This window comes from Pongo pygmaeus, chromosome 5 (assembly GCF_028885625.2).
Source record: "Pongo pygmaeus isolate AG05252 chromosome 5, NHGRI_mPonPyg2-v2.0_pri, whole genome shotgun sequence".
In the NCBI taxonomy this organism is placed as follows: Eukaryota; Metazoa; Chordata; class Mammalia; order Primates; family Hominidae; genus Pongo; species Pongo pygmaeus.
In genome coordinates this window covers 134,788,041-134,813,754 of record NC_072378.2, presented here as the reverse complement: position 1 = coordinate 134,813,754, position 25,714 = coordinate 134,788,041, and the positions used below count along the sequence as shown (strand labels likewise).

At 40.0% G+C, this 25,714-nt stretch overlaps 1 long non-coding RNA gene across 1 annotated transcript in view; it reads left to right on the top strand.

The window, feature by feature from the left end:
• LOC129037983 (uncharacterized) overlaps nt 1-25,714 on the top strand; it is a 46,513-nt gene that overhangs the window by 2,426 nt on the left and 18,373 nt on the right. The window contains exons 2-3 of the long non-coding RNA XR_008503035.2: nt 8,465-8,582; nt 18,998-19,126. This is a non-coding gene — a long non-coding RNA (uncharacterized LOC129037983). The remainder of the gene's footprint in view (nt 1-8,464; nt 8,583-18,997; nt 19,127-25,714) is intronic.

Here is a 25,714-nt window from a genome sequence, read left to right as displayed (position 1 = left end):
TCCCAACAGGCTTGAGACTGGTTCATTAAGCTCTAATCTGATTAGGACTTTTTGTTTCTTTGTTCTCTGTGTCCTCAGGTGGCAATTTTGGCAGAACATCATAAATTTTTGCCCTGCATCTAGGTACAGTAACATAACTTTGCCTATGTATTACATAATAAGAATACAATTCTCAGGCATCAATCCTAAAAAGGCAACTGTAGTTAATCAAGTCTACTTCTGTCCAAATAATCTTCAACATATGAATTTTACTTGTAATACACGTGTATCACTGCACTAGACACACATTTATGTATGGATAGCCAGGCATATATATTTTCCCAGAGCAATTCCCAGATGAACATTTTACTTTTTAAAAATGTTTTTAAAAACTTTTTGAAAAGTTTTCCTAAATCTTATTTCTCTAAATAAAGGTTGACTTAATGTATTTGAATCAGGTGGCAAGACGGGTGAAAAACATGGTAAGGAAGGTTATTTGTCAGAAAAAGAAACTGCAATATAAGACCAGTTGGATAAGAAGAATTACAAGACCATCAGGAGAAGGCTTTAAATTAAATATGAAATACAGCTAGGGCCCAGTAAAATCTTCAATATTGAAGAGCTAGTATGAGTCATCTTGCTATGCCAGGGGGCAGAAAGATTGTTGGGGGGAAATGGCCACTAGACGCTATCCACAGTCACTGCTGGATTATCCTGGAGGCACAGATAAATAAATAAACATACATCAGAAAATTTTCACTTTAATAAATTCACCCAGACTTTTATAATCAATAAATCATCTAGAAAGAAAAGCCATTCTGCCATCAGCATACTTAGGAACTTTATGTTAGTTCAAAAAATAAAATGGTATTTGTATTTATGTATGCAGGAGCTCAGGGACTCTAAAAGTCTTATTCTGGTCCTGGCAACAATTCAGGTGAATAGGGAATGAAAATGAAGACCCATGTCAGGGCAGGTCCTGGATGAGATTTCAGAAAGTTTTGGATGAGACAAAGGTCCTAATAGAGGTGGGTGGGCTTAAGGTTCTGGGCAGCTCTGGAATGGTGGCTGTGTGCACTCTAGCAGGGTAGAAGTAGTGGTCTTCAGACACTTTCCTGACAGCATGCCATCATCTGGATATGCAGTCCTCAGCTCTTGGAGCAGCAGGTGGTTTAGGGGAGACCTATGCTTCCTGCAGGAGGCATTTGAATGGCAATCAGTTTTGTAACATTTGCATTGTTGAAGGTGTTTCGTTCCTCACACATGAGTATAGAAAAAGAGTAGAGTCTAGAAAATGTACTGAGTATAGAAAATGTATGGAGAGTATAGAAAATGTATTAAGTATAGAAAATGTATTGAGTATAGAAAATGTATTCAGAGTATAGAAAATGTACTGAGTATAGAAAATATATTGAGAGTATAGAAATGTATTAGAGTATAGAAAATGTGTTTAGTAGAGTATAGAAAATGTAATGAGTATAGAGTATAGAAAATGTATTGAGTAGAGTATAGAAAATGTATTGAGTATAGAGTACAGAAAATGAGTAGAGTCTAGAAAATGTATTGAGTATAGAAAATATATTGAGTAGAGTATAGAAATGTATTGAATATAGAAAATATATTGAGTAGAGTATAGAAAAATGTATTGAGTATAGAAAATGTATTAAGTAGAGTATAGAAAATGTATGCCAAGGCCAGTCTCAATGGTTTTCACTTGTAATCCCAGCACTTTGGGAGGCCAAGGTGGGAGCCTCACTTGAGGCCCGGAGTTTGAGACCAGCCTGGGTAACATAGTGAGGCTCTGTCTCTAAAACATTTTTAAAATTAGCTGTGCATGGTGGCATGCATCTGTAGTCCCAGCTACTCAGGAGGCTGAGGCAGGAGGATTGCTTGAGCCCAGGAGTTCGAGGCTGCAGTGAGCCATGATCACACCACTTTACTCCAACCTGGGTGACAGAGTGAGACCCTGTGAAAGAAAGAAAGAAAAGAAAAAGAAGGAAGGAAGGAAGGAAGGAAGGAGAGGAGAGGAGAGGAGAGAGGAGGGGAGGGGAGGGGAGGGAAGGGAAAGAAGGGAGGGAGGGAAGAGAGAGAAAAAAAGAAAGAGAGGGAGAGAGAAAGAAAGAAAGGGAGAGAGAAAGAAAGGAAAAGAGGAGAAAGGGAGGAAGAGAGAGAAAGAGAAAAAAGAAGAAGGAAGGAAGGAGAGAAAGAAAGCAAGAAAGCAAGCAAGCAAGCAAGAAAGAAGGAAAATGTCAGACTGGTTGTCAACTTATGAGTGACAGGCAGCATCATACAACAAAAATAGACATGATGACAGAATCTCAAATTTGATCTAAAGCAGATCGTCTCAAGTTCTGTAACGGCATCAAAATGAACTGTCCTCTATTGAAAAGAGCCAGTACATCCTATTTGAAAATCTACAGAAATGCACCTGTGTTTCCCATCACGGCACCATGACTCCAGTTTCCAAGTTTGCAAGGCGGTGAAAAAAAAAAAAAAAAAAACCACCCTAAAATCCTTCCTTCTCTATCTTAAGCTTCAAACCACTGCAGACTTGAAGTGAAGATAAAAGAAACCCTTCTAACCTCCATTTTTTACTTTTTGGTGCTTAACAGGCAATCCTAACATTAACAAGTTTAGTTCATGAAACACCTTCTGGGCCAAAAGATAAGACTTCCTTACCCCACAAATCACATTTTCTCAAATATTTTTCAAAGCTGAGGTGTAAGCCTTTTAATAGAATTATGCAAATTTTGCCCCAACTCTAAATGTTTTAGGAACTAAATAACTACTTTGAAGAATCACAGTTTTGCAGTGTCCACATTGGAAACAAATGCCAGAAACTGCAGGCAATGAAAGGGACGGCGGTGGCACCCCAAAAGTGGGAATTTGTCTTTAACGTTATTTTGCACAAACCTAAAGCAACCTCTGCTACTGAAAGGTCAGTTTTGACTCTCTGGGATGAAAATGCTGACCAGTCATTAGGGGATTATCTGCTTGGCAGAGTAGAAGAAGTCCAGCTCAAATGCATCTCATTCCTGATTTGAACTGGCTGAAGGACTAAAAACATCTCAGGCACAAGTCAGGGCAATGAACAGTGAGACTAGAGACTTGTATAACTCCTAAAACTGAGGCCAAAGGACATCTGAAAAAGGGCTATAGCTCATTGTGAAGAAATATGATATTTCCTAGTTGGTTTTTTTAAAAAAATAATGGAAGTCATTTTCTTTTAAATGGTACTTAGGAAAAGATTATTATGAACAATGTCTTCCAGTCCGACACATGCTTAGCACTGCAGGCTGGGTAAGACACCCTGTTTAATGGAAGATTAGTATAGTCATATACATAAGCTAGAACATGGAAAAGCACACAGACTGTTCTGATTCTGCAACTCTTGGGCCTTCTGCATGTGGGTAAAGAAAAGCAGTTATGTGGGACTTCCAGAAGCACTGTCTTATCACTAAGGGCACTCTTTAGGACTAAATGGCTAATAAAAAAAACAGTGATTTTTTTTTTTTGGACCTAGGTAAGGTAGAAACAAGAAAACATTTTCTTGTTGCAAACTCATAGACCCTGTGGCATGGCTTTAAAACAGTTAGGAGTGTTCCTGCTCCCTCTGTGGGCTGGTTCTTTTCTCAGCTGTTCCCTTTTCTGGGAGAATGGCCTCTTCTCCCTAAAAACAGTGCTTGAAGGTGGTGTGTTTGGCAAAGCAGGCTCAGGACAAAGGAAGAGCACAAAAGAAGGAGTGCAGCATATGGGAACCTTTGCCAAGTTATTATTTTTATTCCAGTTTAGCTTTTTAAGGGTCACTAGCTAAGGCTGACATTTATTGCCATCATGTTATTTCCTAAGAATGAGGCCTCAGCTGAAAATCTAACCCCAATCAACTTTCAAAAATGCACTGATATATTTTAAAACACACACGGTGATGACAAAACCCCCAAATTGCAGCCTGTCCTCTCTCTTCGTATCATGCCTATCTGCCTTGGCACTGTCCAGACTGTATGCCCTTAGAAGCAGCTCCTTGCCTGCAGCTGTGAGGTGTCTTGTTTGCCATCGACCACCTGTGCTATGTGCACACTCAGCTGGCATTTCTGCCAAGAAGCTAAAGTCAGGAACACCAGCAATTTCGAATATGTAATCAGGTTTCAAATTAAAGTCCTTGTGCTTCTGGTACATGGGAGTGTTCCCAGAAAGAGTGGGGGTTCTGCTGTCACTCTTCTAGCTGCTGTGTAATTTTTTTTGCAAGGCGCTTGATGTGTATCTGGCTTTAAAACTGATATCGCCGGGCATCAGAAGTTGAGAAGTTTTGTCCTTGATTTATTTGTTCTTGTTTGTGTTCAATTATGATTAGAAGTCACCTCTACACAGCTGCTCTACAATTTGTACTGCATTTGCTTCTGGAATTTCTGATCGCACTGTTCAGTGGAATAATATTAACAATATGAAAATGAAGTCCGTTTTTATAGTGCAGTGGATAGTGTTTTATTAAAAATGGCTAACAGCTGTAATTTGTAGGTAGTTAACTCATGTGAAGTTTAACTTTAGCATGTATTTTTCCCTAGGAAAATATTTTATATAAGCAGAAAGACAAATGTGAAAAAGTAAATCAAACCCAAAACACACCTACCAAAGTAATTCTGATCACAATAGCGACATCTCTGCTGCTAATACGTTTCTGAAAAAAAAAAAAAAAAAAAAAGGGCTCCCACTTCCCCACTTTAGTCTGGAATGATAGTAAGTAATAAAAAGAAAATATATAGCTAGCTGTTGATGTTTTTGTTTTCTTTTCTTTTTCCCAAAATAACAAGGACTTCATAGACACAGATAAGCTACATGTTCTTTTCCAAAAATTTCCTGCAACAGAGTTTTCTGACAGGGTCATATTACAATTCTAAATGTGAATAACACAGCAAAAAGAAAAAAAAGGATATTTTTTGGCTGGTACTCATGGGTATAGTTTGTACTCTCGCAAGCTAACTGAATATCAACAGACCTTGTGTAGAGTCCAGAGGATGGCTTTGATGCTCCTTCTGCTACAGGCTGGTTTGGATGCCTGAGTTAGAAGTGTTAAAAGGGCACAGAAAACAGATCTCCTGACTGGCTTCTTTTTCTGAGCACCATTACCTAGGGCACAATTGTAAAAGAAGATATCAGGAATGATAAGAAGACAGGATCATACCTCAGGGAAAAAAGAGACCAGTCATAACTACAGATGGTGCCTCTAATGTAAAGGTGGCTACACATGTGTGTGAAGAAGTGGATAGTGTTCTCGTTTTGCAGTGCCTAGAGTTTAAAATTTAGTATAGTAGGGTCTATGGATATTCCGTTAGCTTTCAAGAGTACAAACTATACCCATGTGTACCAGCCAAAAAAAATCCCTTTTTTTTTTTTTGCTTTTTGCTGTGTTATTCATATTTAGAATTGCAATCTAATCCCTTCTGAAAACTCTGTTGCAGTAAACCGTTTTCCATTATTCTTGTCATCTTCTAACATGCCATTTGATATGTTAGAAATATTAAATATTAGCCTGTTCTTTATTTTCTGCACACTCTTCCTCCCCAACCAGAATGTAAGTGCCAGGGAAGCTTTGTTTGCTTTATTTACTCCTCTGGCCCTAACCCTAAATCAGTGCCAGGCACATAGTTGTCTGCTGACTTAGTAATGAGTAATCCACTTTAGTCCTGTGTTTCTATGAAGCCGATTGATAATAAGCTTATAGCTTCTGAAATTACATTATATTATTACATATTCATTGAACACCAAAGGCAAAATCTCTATCTTTTTATTTCAAGGTACAGTGCAGACTGCTAACACTTGGAGAATTTTAATGTTATTACTTGAAGTGAGTTGAGGCCTCCTCCTAATTGGAGAATGACTGCTTGGTTATCAATTTAACTGCTTGTGAGATTGTTAGTTTTTTGAGTAGAGGTCGGGAATAACACTGCAAGAGAATATATTTTCCAAACTCCTCCTATAAATGCACCATCCAATTAAAGAAAGCTGAGATAACATTACTTCAAGGCACTTTCAAAAAAATGATGTCAAATTTTGCACACAAGTGGAATGCTGCTTTTATTTCACATACGTGCTCATATCTGTTTTTAATAGAATGTTGATAGAGAAATCTTGTTACTGCTGGAAAGAAATGAAGAACAAATGTTCTCTTACAACTTGCAAATTTCAGCCAGTAAGTTCTGGGTTTCTTGGACTAGTGAGCATAAGTATCAGCTAGTGTGTTTTCTAAAAAAAGGTTTATTTCTGGGCCCATATTCTGGGAGCTTCTGATTCAGTAGGTAAAAGTAGGGTGCAGCAATCAGAAATGTTTATAATTATGCCATGGGATTTGGATGCAGGTGGTCTGCAGACTTCACTTTGAGAATAATAAAAAATAAGAACCCTGATTTGTGAAAGGTCCTATAGGATCTTAGTTTCCTCTTGAACGCAACTGTTACTAAATCATAATTCAGGTACCCAGCTGCCAGGTGAATGGCTTTATGTTTTGATTATAAGAAAAGTAAAATGGCCAAGAAACTCTTAGAACATGCTTTACAGTTCTAAAAATGTTTATCTTTTCTATTCTTTAATTGACTGAGGCTTCTGTTTAGGTTAATGCCACAAATGTTGATGCCACAAAAGTGAAGTACAGAAAGAAAGTTCATAAAAATATTTATTTGGCATCTGGCAAACTATAAAATATTTTCTCACATGTTACCTAATTTGATTCTCATAGTAGCTCTGTCGGGGAGTCAGGGCAGGTATGTGTTAATTTTGCCTATGAGGAAACAGAGGTCTGAAGAGGTTCTAACTTGCCCAATGCCAGATAGTAGAAATAAACAGCAGAGAAGCCACTCTTCCTGGGACTGCTCATGTCTAGTGTATGTAGTGTTGGTTCGACTACCTTTCATGGTCCCCTAATATATCCAAATATATTCCTTTATGTCGTTCTCTCCTGACTCTTTCATCTCTAGAGATATTGCCTAGGGAACATTTAACACTGTGCTCAGGAGGAAGAGGAGGAGGGTTGGATGCTATTGTGTGTTCAGGATTAAATGAGATAATATATGTGAAAGTCTTTGTAGTTATAAAATATTATACATATACATGCATATATTATTATTGCATTGTATATTGCATATTATATTATTGCTTATCCTTTTCAGAGCATTACTGCATCATATAGGAAACTCTTGGCCAGGCACAGTGGCTCATGCCTGTAATCCCAGCACTTTGGGAGGCCAAGGCAGGCGGATTACTTGAGGCCAGGGGTTCAAAACCGTGTCTCTACTAAAAATAGAAAAATTAGCTGGGTGTGTTGGCACACGCCTGTAATCTCAGCTATTCGGGAGGCTGAGGCATGAGAATCGCTTGAACTGGGGACATGGAGGTTGCAGTGAGCCAAGATTGCACCACTGCACTGCAGCATGGCTGACAGAGCAAGACTCCGTCTCAAAACATAACAATAACAATAAGAGAAATTCTTGAAACTTAGAGTTTCTGAGAAAAAGAGTTAGCAACAATAAATTTAATGATAAATTTTTTAAAATTGAGGAAGGAATACATGCAGAAATAAATAATAATTTAAAAGATAATGAGAAACTAATTAGAATATGCTGAAACATGATTGAAGTTCAGTTGTGGGAGGAGATAAATGACTCATACTGAAAACTACCTAAAATAGCACATACAAAAGCGTTTATAAGCTTAGAATTTCTTATTTTATTTTCTCAGAATATTTCTGGTAGTTAAATTTGAGGCTTCCTGAGGTGTAGGCATCTCAGAGGAACCGCATAGATTGGCGCTTGTACTACAAAATATCCTAAGTTGACTGGGTTTAAATGTGGCTTATTTTTATTTACTTTTATTGTCATTTTCCCCACTTACCCTGACTTGAAGCTCATGAAAGTGGTTTTTATACCCTGAAGTCAGGGAGGCATTGTTCAGCCGCATCATTTGCCTACTTCTCATAGCTTGAAAGGGGAATAAAAGGCAGATTGCCTCACCACCTTGCTATTTTAGTCTCCTGATGTCTTGTGGTCTCGGCACCTCTCCCTGCCTGTAATTCCATATTGCTAGTTGTAATCAAATCCTACCTTGGAAAGGTCAGACTTGAGCAGGAAGAGTGCAGTCATTCCAACAGCTGTCGCTCTGGGCTCTCCCGCTGTGTCACAGTGTGAGGTATGTGCATCACTGCACTCCAGCCTGGGCAACAGAGGGAGATTCCATGTGAAAAATAAATAAATAAATAGAATAAAATAAATAAAATAAAATTTCTTTGGAATGGCTACTTTCTCATCTTCTTGAGCTTCATGAGGAGCTTAAAAGCAAATATTTTTCTGTGACATTTAATGCCAAATACAGATAGAAAGAAATACGTTTAGGATGTTCCTGGGGTTCGAAAACCATGTTCACCCAGGCCCACTAATTTGGTCTTTTTCTTCTTCTTATTCTTATTCTCACTCTTCTTTTTGTTTTGTTTTGGACACAGGGTATGACTCTGTCACCCAGGCTGGAGTGCAGTGGAGTCATCACAGCTCACTGCTGCCGTGGCCTCCTGGGTTCAAGGGATCCTCCCACCACGGCCTCCCAAATAGCTGGAACTACAGGTACATGTCCCCACACCTGGCTAATTTTTGGTTTTGTTTTTGGGTAGAGATGGGGTTTGCCATGCCGTCCAGGGTGGTCTCAAACTCCTGCACTCAAGCGATCAACCTACCTTGCTCAGCCTCATAAAGTGCTGGGATTAAATGTGTGAGCTACCATACCCAGCCTAATCTGGTCTTTAAAACCAGAAAGATATCAAAATATTTCAAATTCCTTATGGACGCAGAACTTCAAGCTGAAACATCCTTTCTAGGCTCTCGTTTACACTCCATTTTACTTCCAAATTTGAATAATGTTTTTTCTTTTTTTCTTCCTTTTTTTTTTTTTACCCTCTTTGTGTCACAGTATAAATAATCTTTAGAAGGATAAGCCTCTGCTGACAATAGAGCTCTATTTACTAAGTATCTACTATATACCACACCCTGGATCAGGACCACCAACACTATCTCATTTGGAATTCTTAATCGCTAGAGATGTTGTTTACCATCTTGCAGATAAGGAAATGAAGATCAGAAAAAGTAGGTAATTTGCTTAAAGCTACAAGAATGAGACACAAAAATGTGAAGTCAGGTCTGTCTTACTCCAAGGCCTGTGCACCATGTTAATGTGTCTACGTGTAAGCATATTTGTGATTTGTTGTAAAGAGATAATACACTTCTATTTGTTCCAGCCTCTCTGCTTGCTAATTGACCACATGCAAGTCACTCGACATCTTACAAGGTCAGTTTCTTTGACTGGAGAATGGGAATGACAATTCTTTTTTTTTTTTTCTTTTTTGTCAGATGGAATCTCTCTCTGTCGCCCAGGATGGAGTACAATGGCGGGATCTTGGCTCACTGCAACCTCTGCCTCCCGGGCTCAAGCAATACTCCTGTAGTCCCGAGTAGCTGGGACTACAGGCATGCGCCACCATGCCCGGCTAATTTTTTGTGTTTTTAGTAGAAATGGGGTTTCACCATGCTGGCCAGGCTGGTCTCAAACTCCTAACCTCGTGATCCGCCCGCCTCCGCCTCCTAAAGTGCTGGGATTACAGGCGTGAGCCACTGCGCCCGGCGGGAATGGCAATTCTTGTTCCTTGCACTTTATAGGATTATTGAAGAAGTAAAACGAGAAGACATAAATGGTGGCTTTTAAAAGCACCCAAACACTTTCAAATCACAGGTGTGCATTAGTGAAGGTTAGGTTTGGCTGCCCATAATAGAAAATCCAAAATGACTGCAGCTTACACAAAAAAGAAATCTACTTCTCTCTCAAGCTGGGCGCAGTGGCTCACGCCTATAATCCCAGCACTTTGAGAGGCTGAGGTGGGCAGATCACTTGAGGCCAGGAATTCGAGACCAGCCTGGCCAACATGGTGAAACCCCATCTCTTCTAAAAATACAAAAATGTTGCTGGGCATGGTGGCACACGCCTGTAATCCCAGCTACTCAGGAGGCTGAAGCAGGAGAGTAATTTGAACCCCAGGAGGTGGGGGTTGCAGTGAGCTGAGATCATGCCACTGCACTCCAGCCTGGGCAACAGAGCAAGACTCTGTCTCAAAAAAAAAAAAAAGAAAAGAAATCTACTTTTCTCTCACATGAAAGATGACCCGAAGAAAGCAGTCCAGGGAAAGTGGGCAGATTCCCACCCGTCTGGTCCTGAGAAACCTTCAGTCAGGCCACTGTCTTTGTCCATATGTCACCTCATGGTACCAGGTGGCCCCAGTGAAATGGTCTAGTGTGTTCAGCACATAAGGAGAAAAGTCAAGAGAAGAATGCGCTTCCTAGGCTGAAGCGAGTGGATCACTTGAGGTGAGGAGTTTGAGACCAGCCTGGCCAATGTGGCAAAACCGTGTCTCTACTAAAAATACAAAAATTAGCCAGGCATAGTGGCGCACCACCTGTAGTCCCAGCTACTCAGGAGGCTGAGGCAGGAGAACTTCTTGAACCTGGGAGGCAGAGGTTGCAGTGAGCCGAGATCCCACCACTAGACTCCAGGCTGGGCGACAGAGTAAGACCTGTCTAAAAATAAATAAATAAATAAATAAATATTTTTTAAAAATGCACTTCCTTTCAAGAAATTGTACACAAAATAGTTCAACATTTCCTTTTTTCCCATAATCTTAGGCTACATACTGAGCCATATGGGGACATGAAAATTATCCTCAGATGAGAGGATTAATAAGGCTTTAAATGCAATGTGTCATTTTCCCTCTATGAGCATAAAGTATGCTTTCAGAGAATTTCTGAAAGAGGATACATGTCAGATATTATCCTCATTTCACAGGTTGTGTAAGTGAAACAGAGTGGTCATAGGGCTTGTTTCAAGTCACACAGTTACTGGATGAAAAACATTACACTGAAGACATTTGATAGTTATACGATAGTTATAGCTCCTACACAATTTTTTTTTTTTTCACAAAACAAGTACGCGGAAAACATAAAATTCAACTCAATCAGCCAAATGTTGGCAGGAGAAAAATTAAACATCCTGAAAACTGACTTGAATTTGGCTTTGGGTAAACATAATTGAAACCAAGATTGTTTCCAATAAACTGGAATGCTATAACCCAAAGTCTTGACAAATTGGAGGTAGAGAGAAATAAAAATTCTAGCTATATACTCACTCACCTTGTCTTTCATTTTCATTTTTATTTTAACAACAACAACAAAAAGCTGTGTAGCCTCTGACTATTGACTGTGGTGCAATCCCCAGCTCCTTACCGTTAGTGATTGGCACCTGACCAATGAATGGCATGGCAGCATGCATCCTCATGATTTTGAGATATATGTAGAAGCAACCTCAAATTCGCATAGCCTATATATGGCTATAGCACATTATTTTAAAACTAAAAAGCAGACTATAATATCATAAACATTGTACACAGAATTTAGGCTACATTTTTACATCGAGTAAAACATCGTACACAGAAATTAGGCTAAAAACACAAACTCAGGCCAGATGTGGTGGCTCACGTCTATAATCCCAGCACTTTGGGAGGCTGAGACAGGCAGATTGCTTGAGCCCAGGAGTTTGAGACCAGCCCGGGCAACATGGCAAAACCCCCATCTCTACAAAAAATACAAAAAGTAGCTGGGCATGGTGGTGATGGCCTATAGTCCCAGCTACTTGGGGAGCTGAGGTAGGAGGATCTCTTGAGCCTGGGAAGTTGAGGCTGCAGTAAGCCTATTTGCACCATTGCACTCCAGCCTGAGTGACAGAGTGAGATCTTGTCTCAAAAACAAACAAAAACACACAAACTCCAAGAGTATGGCAGATGCCTAGGCTACATCTCCTAGACAGCCAGAGATCACCTTCACTCCCCTCCGTGGAGATGTCTTCAAAGCAACTTGAACGCTGTCTGCATAGCTTCCTCCCATGCCTCATCTGGACCTCCCTAACACTGGCTTCCCTAGCTGTGGTCTTAAAAGCCACACAGACCCATCTCTACCTCCACCTCTCCCTTGCCTGTTGTCATTTTTCTCCTGGCTCTTCTTACCACCTGGTGCTTGCTATACATGTGTTTCTTTCTTTATTGTCTGTTCCCAACTAGAACGTGAGTTCCATGAGGACAGGATGTTGACTTGTTGATTGCTATATCCCAACTTCTTAGAACAGGGCCTGGCATATTTGTAAAATAAATAAAATAATAAATACTGAGAAGTTTAGACATTATGATGGACCACAGAAAATAGTTGGTTTGGGCAGGTGATTCCATAATGTGCCCCTTAAATTGTACCATGGACATCTCTGACTAAGCTTAAGAAAGCCTTCGGTCAGACCTTAGTAAATCTTAAACTTTTCTTTTTAATTAAAATGAAGAACATTGATAAAATCAGTCATTTCCTTCAAGGCTTCTGACTGATTTCCATTAAGGTTGTTGCCTCTATCATATTTCTTTGAGTCACTGGTAACGACCTCCTTATAAACTCTCAGACAATAGAGAATGCCGTATGCATCCATATTCATTTATTCATTCATTTAATTATGCAACAAATATTTTTTGAGTAGTTACTATGAACTAGGCAACATTCTAGACCCTAAGGGTATAGCAGGAATCAGACAGTCCCTGCCTTCATGAAGCTTATATTCTAACAGGGAGAGAGACAGGCAATAGGGAAATAAGCAAATTGATATATATTTTGAAGGATAAGCAATGCTATGGATACTGTCACATGGGAGATTGAAAAAAAAAAAAAAGAAAGAGAAAATTTAAAAAAAGAAACGCTGTGGAAAAAAACAGAGCAGAGTAAGAGAGCTGGGTGTGGTGACCTGGGGAGATTTAGGGAAGGGCATTTGAAGAAATAAGGCAGTTAGGTACTGCAGAAATGGTGGAGAGTGTGTGTCTTGGAGGGAGGAAGCTCCGGGCACAGGAGATCCAACAAGAAGGCCCTGAGATGGTGGCATGCTGAGGGTGTTCTGAGACTAGCAAAGGGGCCGTGTGTGGGAGCTGCCTGGGAGAAGGTTGTAAACCTGCGGCCAGTGTATGGAGAGCAGTGAGTGCAGAAGGAAGTGGGTGCTTGATAAAGTTAGAGATAAATAACAAGACAGCAGCCCCTTTAGGGTCTTGGAGTCCACAGTAGAATTCTTTAATCAGAGTGAGGAGGGTTCTAAGAAAAGGAGCAGCATAATCTGATTTACTTTTTGAAAGATCACTCTAGTACCTGGGTAACAATAGGCTATGGGGGTGAGAGCCTATGGAGAAAGACAAGGCTGGGCACAGTGGCTTATGCCAATAATTCCAACACATTGGGAGGCTGAGGCAGGAGAATTAATTGAGGCCAAGAATTCAAGACTAGCCTGGGCAACACAGTGAGACCCCATCTCTATTAAAAATTTTTAAAAATGAGCTGGATGTGGTGACATGTGCCTGTATTTACTTGGGAGGCTGAGACAGGAAGGATCCCTGGGCCCAGGAGGTCAAGGCTGCAATGAGCCGTGATCTTGGCATTGCACTACAGCCTGGGCAACAGAGCAAGACCCTGTCTCTAAAAACAATTAATGCTGCTATTAAGAGAAATGGAGAGAAAGAGTGAAGTCACAGATGGATCCAAGCAACTGGCTTAGGACATAGTTACCATGCACTGAAATGAGAAAATGGGAGGAGTGTGGGGGTTGAGGAAATTGGGGTTTGGGGCACACAGTTATAAAGAGCCAAACTCATTCAAACTTTTTAAGCAGCAAAGGAATGGAGCAGCATTCAGAACTGTTGCAAAAAAGCCAGAGAGCCAGCCTTGGAGGCCATGCACCCAGGAGCACGGCCCAGAGGTCTCCATGGCCACTTCCCCTGACACTGCACGGCCACTGGGCAGAGGCAGCCAAAGTCTAGGCTGACAATGGAAAACAAACACGGGAACCTCCGCCCCTGCTGCCAGAAGCTCCAGTTGTCACTGTCACCTCCCAAGTAAAAAATATAAATAAAGGACTCCGTATGGTTCCTACTTTTCAGTTCCCTCTTCTGATATGGAGTATCTGATGGGCAGAGCCTGGTGTGGGGCTGCAGAGGAGCCTGGCTCACCAGGCCTCTGCTTTCCACTGCCAGGGTTTGAGAGCAGAGCCCCAAACAGTTATTCAAAAGGGCTTTGCAAACATGGTAACCTTCACAGATATTCTTGCAATCACAGTTTTTGCCTGTTACTACTCAGTGAACAATTCAATGTTTTTTAAAAAAAGAATTTGATTTTTTTCCCTCTATATCCATCTCTAGACCGACCAGGTTTCTTGTAGAATAGGTGCCCAGTCTTTCTCCAGACTGGGTAAAGGCCTGAAGCAGGGTAATAAAACTGACTTCCCTGTTTGAGAAATAGTTCTGGGAGAAAATGTGAAGATATTTGAAATCCGTAGATAAATTCAAGAGAAAAATTAATGATAATCTTTAAGCATAGGAGGGAATATACAGCAAGTAAATGATAAATGGATAACTAACACTGCTTAGGTCGATATGAAAAAATTGGAAATTTGGAAAATCCTGGTCTAGTGTTCCTTAAAAATAATCATCACTAGATTAATTAGAAAGTATTAATAAGGAATTATTAACTGTTTATTGCTACATTTATTGAGGGGTTAGCAGTTGTAATGAACTGAAGTTTTTTGTCCCTCCAAAATTTATATATTGAAATCCTAACCCCCAAGGTGATTAGGCAACAGGGCGTCTGGGAGGTGATTAGGACGTGAAGGCAGAGCCCACAGGAATGGGACTAGTGCTCTTGCAAAAAAGGCCTGGAGAAACCCCTGGCACCTCCTGCCAGTAAGAAAGTGCTGTCTGTGAGGAAGTGAGCTCTCATCAGACACTGAATCTGCCATCACCCTTGATCTTGGACTTCTCAGTCTCCAGAACTGTGAGAAATAAATCTCTATTGTCTACAAGCCACCCAGCTTTGGTATTTTGTTATAGCAGAATGGACTAAAACACCAGTGATAAATAATGCTGTGTTCAATGCTAATTTTCAGCATCTCATTTGATTCTCACAATAACCCCAACAGGCAGGACTAGGCTTAGAGAATATAACTACCTTGTCTCGCTAGTAAATGGTGGGGGTCCAATGTCCTAAGCTCTTGGCTTCAAAACTATATGCCCTAAGTTAATCTCTAGCGAGATATAATATCTAGTAAGGAAGAAAGGAGAGGACCTGGGTGATCCACAAACTTAACAATCTGCTCTGAGTAATCTCATTAAATGTGTATTTTAACTTTGGTTTTTAAGTGTCATTAACATGTTCTGCTAAATCTTCAGTGCTGGGAATTTATCCTTATTTACCTACAAAAACACATATATAAGTACAGAGGTACATTTTCCAGTTTTCTTTGTAAGAAGAAAAAAACTGGAACTCTAACATCATCATTTAGGAATTTTTATCAAGTTTCATGAATTATGAAATATCTATATGATAGAATACCATGCATCTTTTAAAAGTATGGGAGTATCTTTAAGATATACTTTCAAGTTAAAAATATCCAGGTGAAAAATAGTAGATATAGTGATTCCATTTGTAAATAAACACACACAGATGTTTATGCTTGTAGATACATTAAAAAATTCTACAAAGATATACAAATTCTTGTGGGAGAAAGGGGAAGTTTTATAAAGGTCAAGGAAGACCTTTACTGCGCAGTTACTATCTGTTCGTATGGTTTCAGTTTTCTACCTTGCGTATAGATAGATAACTTTTTTTTTTGTCCTTTTTTTTTTTATTATTATACTTTAAGTTTTAGGGTACATGTGCACAAGGTGCAGGTTAGTTACATATGTATACATGTGCCATGCTGGTGTGCTGCACCCATTAACTCATGATTTAGCATTAGGTATATCTCCTAAAGCTATCCCTCCCCCCTCCCCCCACCCCACAACAGTCCCCAGAGTGTGATGTTCCCCCTCCTGTGTCCATGTGTTCTCATTGTTCAATTCCCACCTATGAGTGAGAATATGCGGTGTTTGGTTTTTTGTTCTTGCGATAGTTTACTGAGAATGATGATTTCCAGTTTCATCCATGTCCCTACTAAGGACATGAACTCATCATTTTTTATGGCTGCATAGTATTCCATGGTGTATATGTGCCACATTTTCTTAATCCAGTCTATCATTTTTGGACATTTGGGTTGGGTCCAAGTCTTTGCTATTGTGAATAGTGCCACAATAAACATACGTGTGCTTGTGTCTTTATAGCAGCATGATTTATAGTCCTTTGGGTATATACCCAGTAATGGGATGGCTGGGTCAAATGGTATTTCTAGTTCTAGATCCCTGAGGAATTGCCACACTGACATCCACAATGGTTGAACTAGTTTACAGTCCCACCAACAGTGTAAAAGTGTTCCTATTTCTCCGCATCCTCTCCAGCACCTGTTGTTTCCTGACTTGGATAGATAACTTTTTACTCTTATTTAAAATGAGTGTTTTTAATCAACTCTGTATGTTTGAAAGATTGTTGAGCCTTTTGAAAAAATTAGTTTAGGTCTTTATATATTTCATTTTAAAAATTATAAAGCTGGCCGGGTTTGGTAGCTCATGTCTATAATCCCAGGACTTTGGAAGCCCAAGACAGAAGGATTACTTGAGACCATGAGTTCAAGACCAGCCTGGGCAACATAGTGAGACCCTGTCTCTAAAAAAAAAAAAAAAAGAAAAAAAGAAAAAAAAATTTCTTTTTAAAATTAGCTGCATTTAGTGGCACTTGCTTGTAGTCCCAGCTACTCCAGCCAGAGTGACAGAGCAAGATCCTGCCTCATAAATATATAAGTAAATAAATAGCTATATAAAACTTTGTGTTAATACCAAATATTTTTGTTAGTCTGATTCTTAAGTATTTATTGCTAAACTACATGTTACTATGCAGACATTTACTACAAATGGTCAGTTTCCCTTTAAATTAAAAAATACACAGATCTATATATTCACAGCATGAATAATGAAATGGAAATTTAATAATCATAGCTAAGACTTAATTTGGTGCTTCCTCAGTGCCAGGCTTTGTGAAAAGCATCTCATTCACGTTATCTCCCTAAATCGTCACACCTCTACAACCTTGATGCTTGCCCTGCCCATTTTGCAGAGAACAGAGGAAAATGATTTGCCCGAAGGCATGTATCTGGGGAGCCGTGAAAGCAGAGGAGCCCAGAGACTCTGAACCCAGACGTAGGAGCCCCCAAGTATTACACATGACTCCTTACTGCCTCCATATTCAAATAAGTTTGACTCTGGAAATATGACTGTGACATTCCCAAAGAAATTTGGCTCACACCTCCTTATACACATGTAGTGCAATGTAAAGCTTTAAAACACTAATGATTACTTAACACTAGTATCTGGGAATGTTAGGGCTATATTTTCTGATCTATATAATATTAATTTTGCCAACAGTACTTGGTATTCATGGTATGATTACTGATCGATAGGTTGAATTTTTCATATACCATAGGTAACTAGAGTACACTGGCTAATTATACGTGGTGGCTATTTCAGTGGCAAATAGAAAGCTCCTTTTGTCTTCATCTTTCTTACTAAGAATATATCTGAAATCTGTTAGTACTCATTTTCTTAGTAGAATAGCAAAGAGATTTTCTTTTGATGAAAGAATTTCTTATGGAATCATTATAGCTATCAATGATCATAATCTAAAAATATATTAAGCTGAATTTCTATTAACAGTGTAATATATCCTTAAAAAAAGTTCTTTTTTTATACTAAGTCAGTAATATGTGTTTGTTTTAGGTAATTTTCTCATATTTTCTTAAAAAATAGAATTTTTACAATGATTCTAGCTAATTGGATTCCAGTTTGCTAAGGTTCAACTACATACTAATATTTCAACAATTCCACAAATGCATAATTTGTGAATTGCTGGGTTTGGGGAAAAGCTCTGCAGTGAAAGACACTAAATGCGGTGCAAAAACTGAAAGCATTGTTTGTAAGAAGGAAGATGCTGTGGTTTTACAGATTATATATTCCTGACACACCTGAAGCCTCTCTCCCATGTCCTACCCGGAAACTCCCTCGGAGTTGTGATTCTTGTACCTGGGGCACCCCCTTTAACTCCTCCTTTAAGATGATTCATGGCCAGGTGTGGTGGTTGACGCCTGTAATCCCAACACTTTGAGAGGCCAAGGTGGGTGAATCACTTGGGGTCTGGAGTTTGAGACCAGCCTGGCCAACATGGCAAAACCCAGTATCTACTAAAAATGCAAAAACTAACTGGACTTGGTGGTGTGCACCTGTAATCCCAGCTACTCGGGAGGCTGAGGCACAAGAATCACTTGAACCCAGGAGACAGAGGTTGCAGTGAGCCGAGATCACGTTACTGCATTCCAGCCTGAGTGACAGAGCAATGTCTCAAAAAAGAAAAGAAAAAAAAACAGAAAACAAAAAACAAAAGACCATTCATATGAGAGAGAGGCTCTTAATCAAATTTCTTACCTAATATAGAAATGTCTTGAATGCATTCCTGAAAGACAACAATCCAGTAGGAATGTTAATTCTTTTCATTATAGAAAATGCCTTATGTCATTGAGTATTTCTTATGTCAGACAATTATAACTACTATAGTCCTTCAGCCACGAAACTGTCAATTATTGACACTACTTCTGGCAGCTGGAGCAACTCAGATTATGAATGCTGGTTCCTCTGCAGACTTCCCAAGTCTTGTTGACCTAAAACCTTTCCTTATCCAGTTAGGGGGTTGTTGAAAATAATAAAGCCAAAGACAGTGCAATGCTCCTTATCATCTCTAGACAAAATATCTCTTGGAATGCATAGCCTGCCTTGTCTTACATAATAAAGCATCCCAGACTAAATTTATGTTTCACATGGATGGAAGTAGTGCATTTTCCATTAGGAAATGGAACAGTAAGGATGGATTGTTCTCAGGTACCCACATCCAGGGACACTGTCCAAGAAGCCACACAAAACACGTTTTAAACAGACAATATTCCTTTTCTCCTGTAGGGTGCTTAGCAGAATCCTCAGCTCACAGGATGAATAAATGGATACTAAATGACGCACAAATAATCTTCACACACAACCATCAACACACGGAAAGACAGCAGGATGTCCAGACCCCAAGGTAACAAACAGGTAAAATTTGCATAATTAGGTCTTCAGGTGTCTTTAGTTATGAAATGTGTCTGATTCACTTGGTGATTCTGGGTGTCTTAAGCTGAGTCTGTTAGAAGCCAACCTGGCTCACGTTCTGCCAATCCACTGGGTGTTTGCTCTGCTGGGTATCATTAACCAACCAGTTTGATAGGAGTGCTTTGTTTTCTGCACTGATGAAATTTGTTTTCTGAACTGCCTGAACAAACAGGTTATGTAAGCCATTGTGTGGAGAAGGTTGGAGGTGGTTTTTGGAGAAGACAGATCTCTCTTCCAAGGCAGGATTATTATGTGGTTGCAGTAAGAGATGAGAAATTATTCTCTTGATGTCCACATGTCATTGAGGCCACAGCAGGGCAGGGAGGCAACCCTTCATATTGATGTGAATGGTGGAGTGTAACTTATCCAACCAGTTTCCCCTGAGGAATTTCTCAGCCAAACACTTCGTAACCTCCCTCCTCCCTCATGTATCCCTAATAGATTGGAGTGGGGAAGGGGTGACGCTGACACTGAAACCTTCAGTGCTTGTTAGGAAGACATCTAAAATATTTTATCTGTGGGCAGTAAAATGAAGTAAGAAACCAGGGTGCCTGGTGGGAAAACCATCAGCTTTTGAATCATCAAATTTTGAATCAAATCCCAGCTCTGCCATCATTAGCTTCATAACCTCAGACCCTCTCTGCATCTCAGTCATCAACTGTAAAAGACTGCTGTGAAGTTTAATAAGACACCTAGAATAGTGTCTAGTGGTGTCCAAAGTGTGGCCTGGCCTAGGACCAGTATCTGCATCACCTGGAAACTTCTTAGAATTGCAAATTCCCAGTCCCATCACAGACCTAATGAATTAAACTGGGACGGAGAGAAGGTAGCAGCAACCTGGTTTTAACAAGCCATCCAGGTGATTCTGATTCACAAGAAAATTTAAGAACCCCTGGCCTGGTATACAAAAGTCCCTCAATAAATGGCAGCTGTTCTATCATATTAGTGTAGTATTTTACAGCTTACTGATTTGCTTTTTCATTCACACTGCCATCTACTTTGCTCAGGTTTACATTCCCTTTGACCCAGTAATTCCACTTTGCAGAATTTTCCTAAGGAAATAATTAGAGATGTTCAGAACGATTTATTTGAAGAATTAATCATGCATGTGAAAATTTAGAAACTAATGTCAAATGAACAGTATGAAACTGGTTTAATAAATTATGGTACACCTATATGATGGAACACAGTGCAGCATTTTAAAATCGTATTGTAGATCAGTGTTTGTCAGAGCAAGCTCTGAGGATCACCTCCATCAGAATCTTCTGGGGTGCTTCTTCAAAAGGCAGATATCAGATTTATGAGTCTCCATCTGAGATTATGAATGAGAATCTCTGCGAGTGAGAGACTTTAGAATCTTTATTTCCCACATGCTCCCAGTTGAGTGGTATGCACCCAAAAGTTTTCAAATAATGTTTTAGATTAATAATAATATATGGAAGATATTCATGGTGTATTATTGAGTGAATGAAAGTGTGTTTTAAAGCAATATTTACAATATCTCAATAACATATGCACCATAGCCATATATGTAAAAAGACCAAAATACATATGCTAAAATGCTAAGCAATTATTTCTGGACAGTAAGACGGAAATTCTGGTGATTTGTTTTCTTCTGTTCTCGATGTTTTGCATTTTCTATAATGTATAGCTTTTCCATGAGAAAAGTAAAACCACATAATAGTGCATGTGTCATTAAACTATGGAGTGGGAACTTCATATTTTATTAATTTTTTTAAATTTTTGATTTCAGTAGAGATGAAGTCTCACTAGGTTGTTCTCAAACTCCTGGCCTCAAGAGATCAATCCCAAAGTGCTGGGATTACAGGCGTGAGCCACCATGCCTGGACTGCTTGAGGAGTGAAGGCTAAGATAAATCCAGAATTAAGCTGTGTATTAGTCTGTTTTCACACTGCTATAGAGAACTGCCAGAGACTGAGTAACTTATAAAGGAAAAAAGTTTAATTGACCCACAATTCTGCATGGCTGGGAAGGCCTCAGGAAACTTACAATCATGGCAGAAGGGGAAACAAGCCTGTCTTACATGTTGGTAGGCAACAGAGAGCATGTGAGAGTGCAAGAAAAACTATCATTTATAAAACCACCAGATCTCGTGAGAATTCACTCACTATCATGAGAACAGCATGGGGGATACTACCCCCATAATCCAATCACTTCCTTCCCTCAACACGTGGGGATTACAATTGAAGATGAGATTTGGGTAGGGACACAAAGCCTAACCATATCAGGCTGTAAACAAGTCCTCCCCACCTCTGCCCAGGGGATGCTGAGGCAGTCAGCCATTCATTAGGCAATGCAGGTGACTGGGCATGCTGCTGACCCCATCTGTAGTCCCTGGATATTCACTGGAGGCAGAAAGAAAGGAAATCAGAGCACTATTGACCTGGCACAGAAGTTATGGATCCTTCTGTGGACTTCTTTTATGACAGGAGAGTTGCCCATCTTTCATGGGTGAAGCCCCTTAAAATGCCTAACAATTTCATCTTGGAGTTTGTGTTTTGTAAGTGAAGTCCAGGAGGACAATGGAACAGGGGGTGAGGAGCTTCCTCATCCACTCCCATTATCTCCCACCCCTCCACTCTCTGCTCCCCAACCCCCTTCCAGTGACTACAGCCATTTGGGCAGGCAGGCGCCTGGGCCTGCAGGGGGCATGGAAGCTGGGTGCACACACCCCATGCACCGAGTGGCTGGGCAGGCCTGAGCTACCTGAGACCATCTGCACTCACCCTGTGAATACCCCTGTGTCAAAGAGAGCATGAAATTAAATAGCAAGTAAGAGACCCCATGACAGGCCAAAAGAGAAAGAAAGGAAATCTTCCACACCTCCCCCCACCACCACCCCTGCTTTTTGAAGGGACTTTGAGGGGTTTTTTTGTGTGTGTTTTCACTTGGGCTCTGCAAATTAAGGTAGCAGTCCAGATGAGGACTTAGGGATCGATGCACCCATATCAAAGAAATGAAAAGAGGGCTTATCGGAAGAGGTTCCTCCCTTGGTAATCATTTCTGGTCTGTCTGAGGAAACTAATGTACTCCAGAAGGGTGTATCCCTGAAGGCACCACAATGTAGAATAAATTGTGTGGTTAAGTCAGGAGTATTTTCTCAGAAGGGAGTCTCTAGTGATTATAGATCAGGACACAGCCCTACTTAATTATATGCGGTACAAATAATCATTCTAAATAGTCTTTTCATATATACATGAAAGAGTATTTCATACGTGTATATATACACATATATATGAAGCCAGGACTAATTAGAGAAAGTATCAGGAGTGTGACAGGCAAGTTCTTCAGCTTTTGCTAAACAAGATTGAGAGGAAAAACATAATTATCAAAAAGAGCTGAGTTCACCTTTCTTTCTAGAAATTATCTTTCCAATAGCTTTCTCTTGCTCTCATTTTGAGAAAAGAGTTAAAAATAAAAATGAAAATAATGAATTTCGCTTTGTAGAAAGCACACTCTAGCACTTTGTTCATTAGCATCTGGAAAGTCCAGGGCACTCATGCACAAACAAATTACAATGCAAATGCTTATTAATGAAAAATCTACAATATGCATGTTTATAAAAATCAATTACACTTCACACCAATTTCTAAATTACTTCCACAGAATTAAAAAACATTTTAAGTTTCTAATAAATAAAAACTCAATTTTACTGCTCCATGGAAGTGAGAAAAATTCATTAAACTCCTGGGTCCTGCTGGTTGTTTTGGTGAGGGCCAAAGAGTTTAGTAATTACTCACATGTGGAAAAACGGGTGTGTATGTGTTTGAAGGAGGTCTCTTTTGGACCCAAACCTTGGCCTGGTTTCCCCAAATTTCATGGACTTCTTGTCTTACTCTAACAAGAGAATTAGCCAGGGTCCTCTTTCCTATTTACATGCAGTATAGATACATATATTAATAAAATGTGTCCAGTTGCAAAGAAAATGATGTAGATTAAGGAGCTGGCTTAAGGCATAGCTCTGCTTCCTCTCAGGGTTAAGACACAGCTCTATGGCTGGATCTGCCTGAAAGACTGGTGGAATAAGATTTCCAGACAGTTCTCCCTTTGGACCCAGGCAAATGGTATCCTAGCCTGAGGTGCCTGCTTTAGTTTTAAGAGGAGAGAGACCCATGAAGCCAAAGAGACATGCCCACCTGGAACCAAGGCACCCCCTTCTAGTCCATACTTTGGGTACCTTGAACTCTGAACTTTCTCTCCCGAATACCCTAGCCCTTCCACAGCCTGTGTGGGCTACTCTTCAAGTCACAGCATTACAGCTGTTAACTGCACTCCTAACCTGAGAAAGTCCAAAGGGCAACTCTTTGCAGGCTCCCGGGTTGCAGCTGCAATGTTCACATACACATGAGTGTGCGTGGGGGTCAAGTTGCAGGACTGAGCAGCAGCTAAGAACATAAAAGGGGCAAACTATGAGTTGGAAGGGTGGAGGCCTTCATCTGTACTCTTGCACCATCTGCAAATGTCAGAGATGGATCTGCTGCCAGGAGACCACATGTGCAAGGGCCTGAGTAACCTCCTAGGTAGAAAACATCTTAAAGGAAGAGGGAATGAAGGGATGACTGTGAGGTCAGCATAGGGTCTATCCCTTAAATTTCTCATTCATAATGATGTGAAACTCAGCCCACTTGAAGCTAAAACTTATTGAATAGCATTTGGTTTAACATAAGAAATGTTCACTAGGCCGGGCTCGGTGGCTCACATCTGTAATCCCAGAACTTTGGGAGGCCGAGGTGGGCAGATCGCATGAGGTCAGGAGTTCGAGACCAGCCTGGCCAACATGGTGAAACCCTGTCTCTACTGAAAAAATAAAAAAAAATTAGCTGGGTATGGTGGCGGGTGCCTGTAATCCCAGCTACTCAGGAGGCTGAGGCAGGAAAATTGCTTGAACCTGGGAGGTGGAAATTACAGTGAGCCAGGATCACACTGCTGCACCCCAGCCTAGGCAGCAGAGCGAGACTCCATCAGAAAGAAAGAAAAGGAAAGAAAAAAGAAAGAGAGAGAGAGAGAAAGAAGGAGAAAGAAAGAAAGAAAGAAAGAAAGAAAGAAAGAAAGAAAGAAAGAAAGAAAGAAAGAAAGAGAAAGAAAGAAAAAGAAAGAAAGAGAAAAAAATGTTCACTAAATTGCCGAAGTTCCCTGGCCTTTTACATATAATTAAATCTTCTGGAGATTGCTCCCTGTGAGATATTGAATATCCAGCCATTTAAACCTATGATGTGGCCAATCAATGCTGCCAGAGAGGACAGATGCCACGCTAAGACTAAGAGTGAGTCCACTGTCAGCTGTCTCCTCAGTGCATTTCTTGCTAAGCACAAGGATATCTCTCTGCTTGCCTGAAGTTTCACCTGTCATTCTTTGGGCTGAACTGATAGCAGCTAAAACATGGGACCCCAAATTTCAAGCTTTGGTTAAGCTGAGAGCAGAGATGTTCTTCTCAAAGGCAGTGTGGAGGCAGACATAGGCATGGAGAAAGAAGAATGCACAACTTCATAAAAGCACTCAGTACCTGAAGGGCACTCAAACAAAACGACAGGAAAATCCCAGAAATGAGATAGGAGGGGCAGAGACAACCAGGCCCCATCCATAGACTTGCCCACCACAGACCCTGTAAATCTGTATAATTTCAGTTTAGGTTTAGTTGCTTTAATTGGCTGAGAAATGAGGCTCTCTATATGGAAGGAACCACAAACAAACATTTTTTAGTTCATTAAAATTTTCACCATATTGAAATAGGCTCGTTTTTGGTTTCTTTCCTTTTAAAAACATATGTGGTGTTTGGGAGCTATATCTCAGAGTCATCTATGTGATAACATCACTTTTATGTTAACAGTCATTTGGTACCAGGAGTATTTTTTGAATAATTTCTTTGTTGAGATATAATTCATATACCATAACATTTACCCCTTTAAAGTGTACAATTTAGTCATTGTTAGTATAGCCACAAAGTTATGCAACTTTCCACACATTTAGTTCTTAAAATGTTTATCATCACCCTAAAAGTCCCATTATCCATTAGCCCTCACTCGCCACTCTCCCTCTCCTCTCAGCCACTGGGAACCCATAATCTACCTTCCATCTCTATGGATTTGCCTGACCTGGACACCTCATACAAATGGAATCATACAATATGTGGCCTTTTGTGTCTGACATTTCACTTAGAATAATGTTTCCAAGGTTCGTTCATTGTTTATAGCATGAATCAGTTCTTCATTCCTTATTATGCTGCATAATATTCCATTGTATGAGTGTATCACGTTTGTTAATCCATTCATCAGCTGACGCACATGTGGGTTGTTTCCACTTTTTGACTATTATGAATCATGCTGCTATTAATATTCATATGGGTATTTGTGTGGACGTATGTTTTTAATTTTCTTGGGTATATATTAAAAAGTGGAATAGCTGGGTCATGAGTGTATTTTTTTTGTATCTTTTAAAATCTCAAAAAGGGGAAGATGATGTTTCAAATGATCATCTGAATGTTGGGTTTCCACCTTCCACCAGGAAGTCATA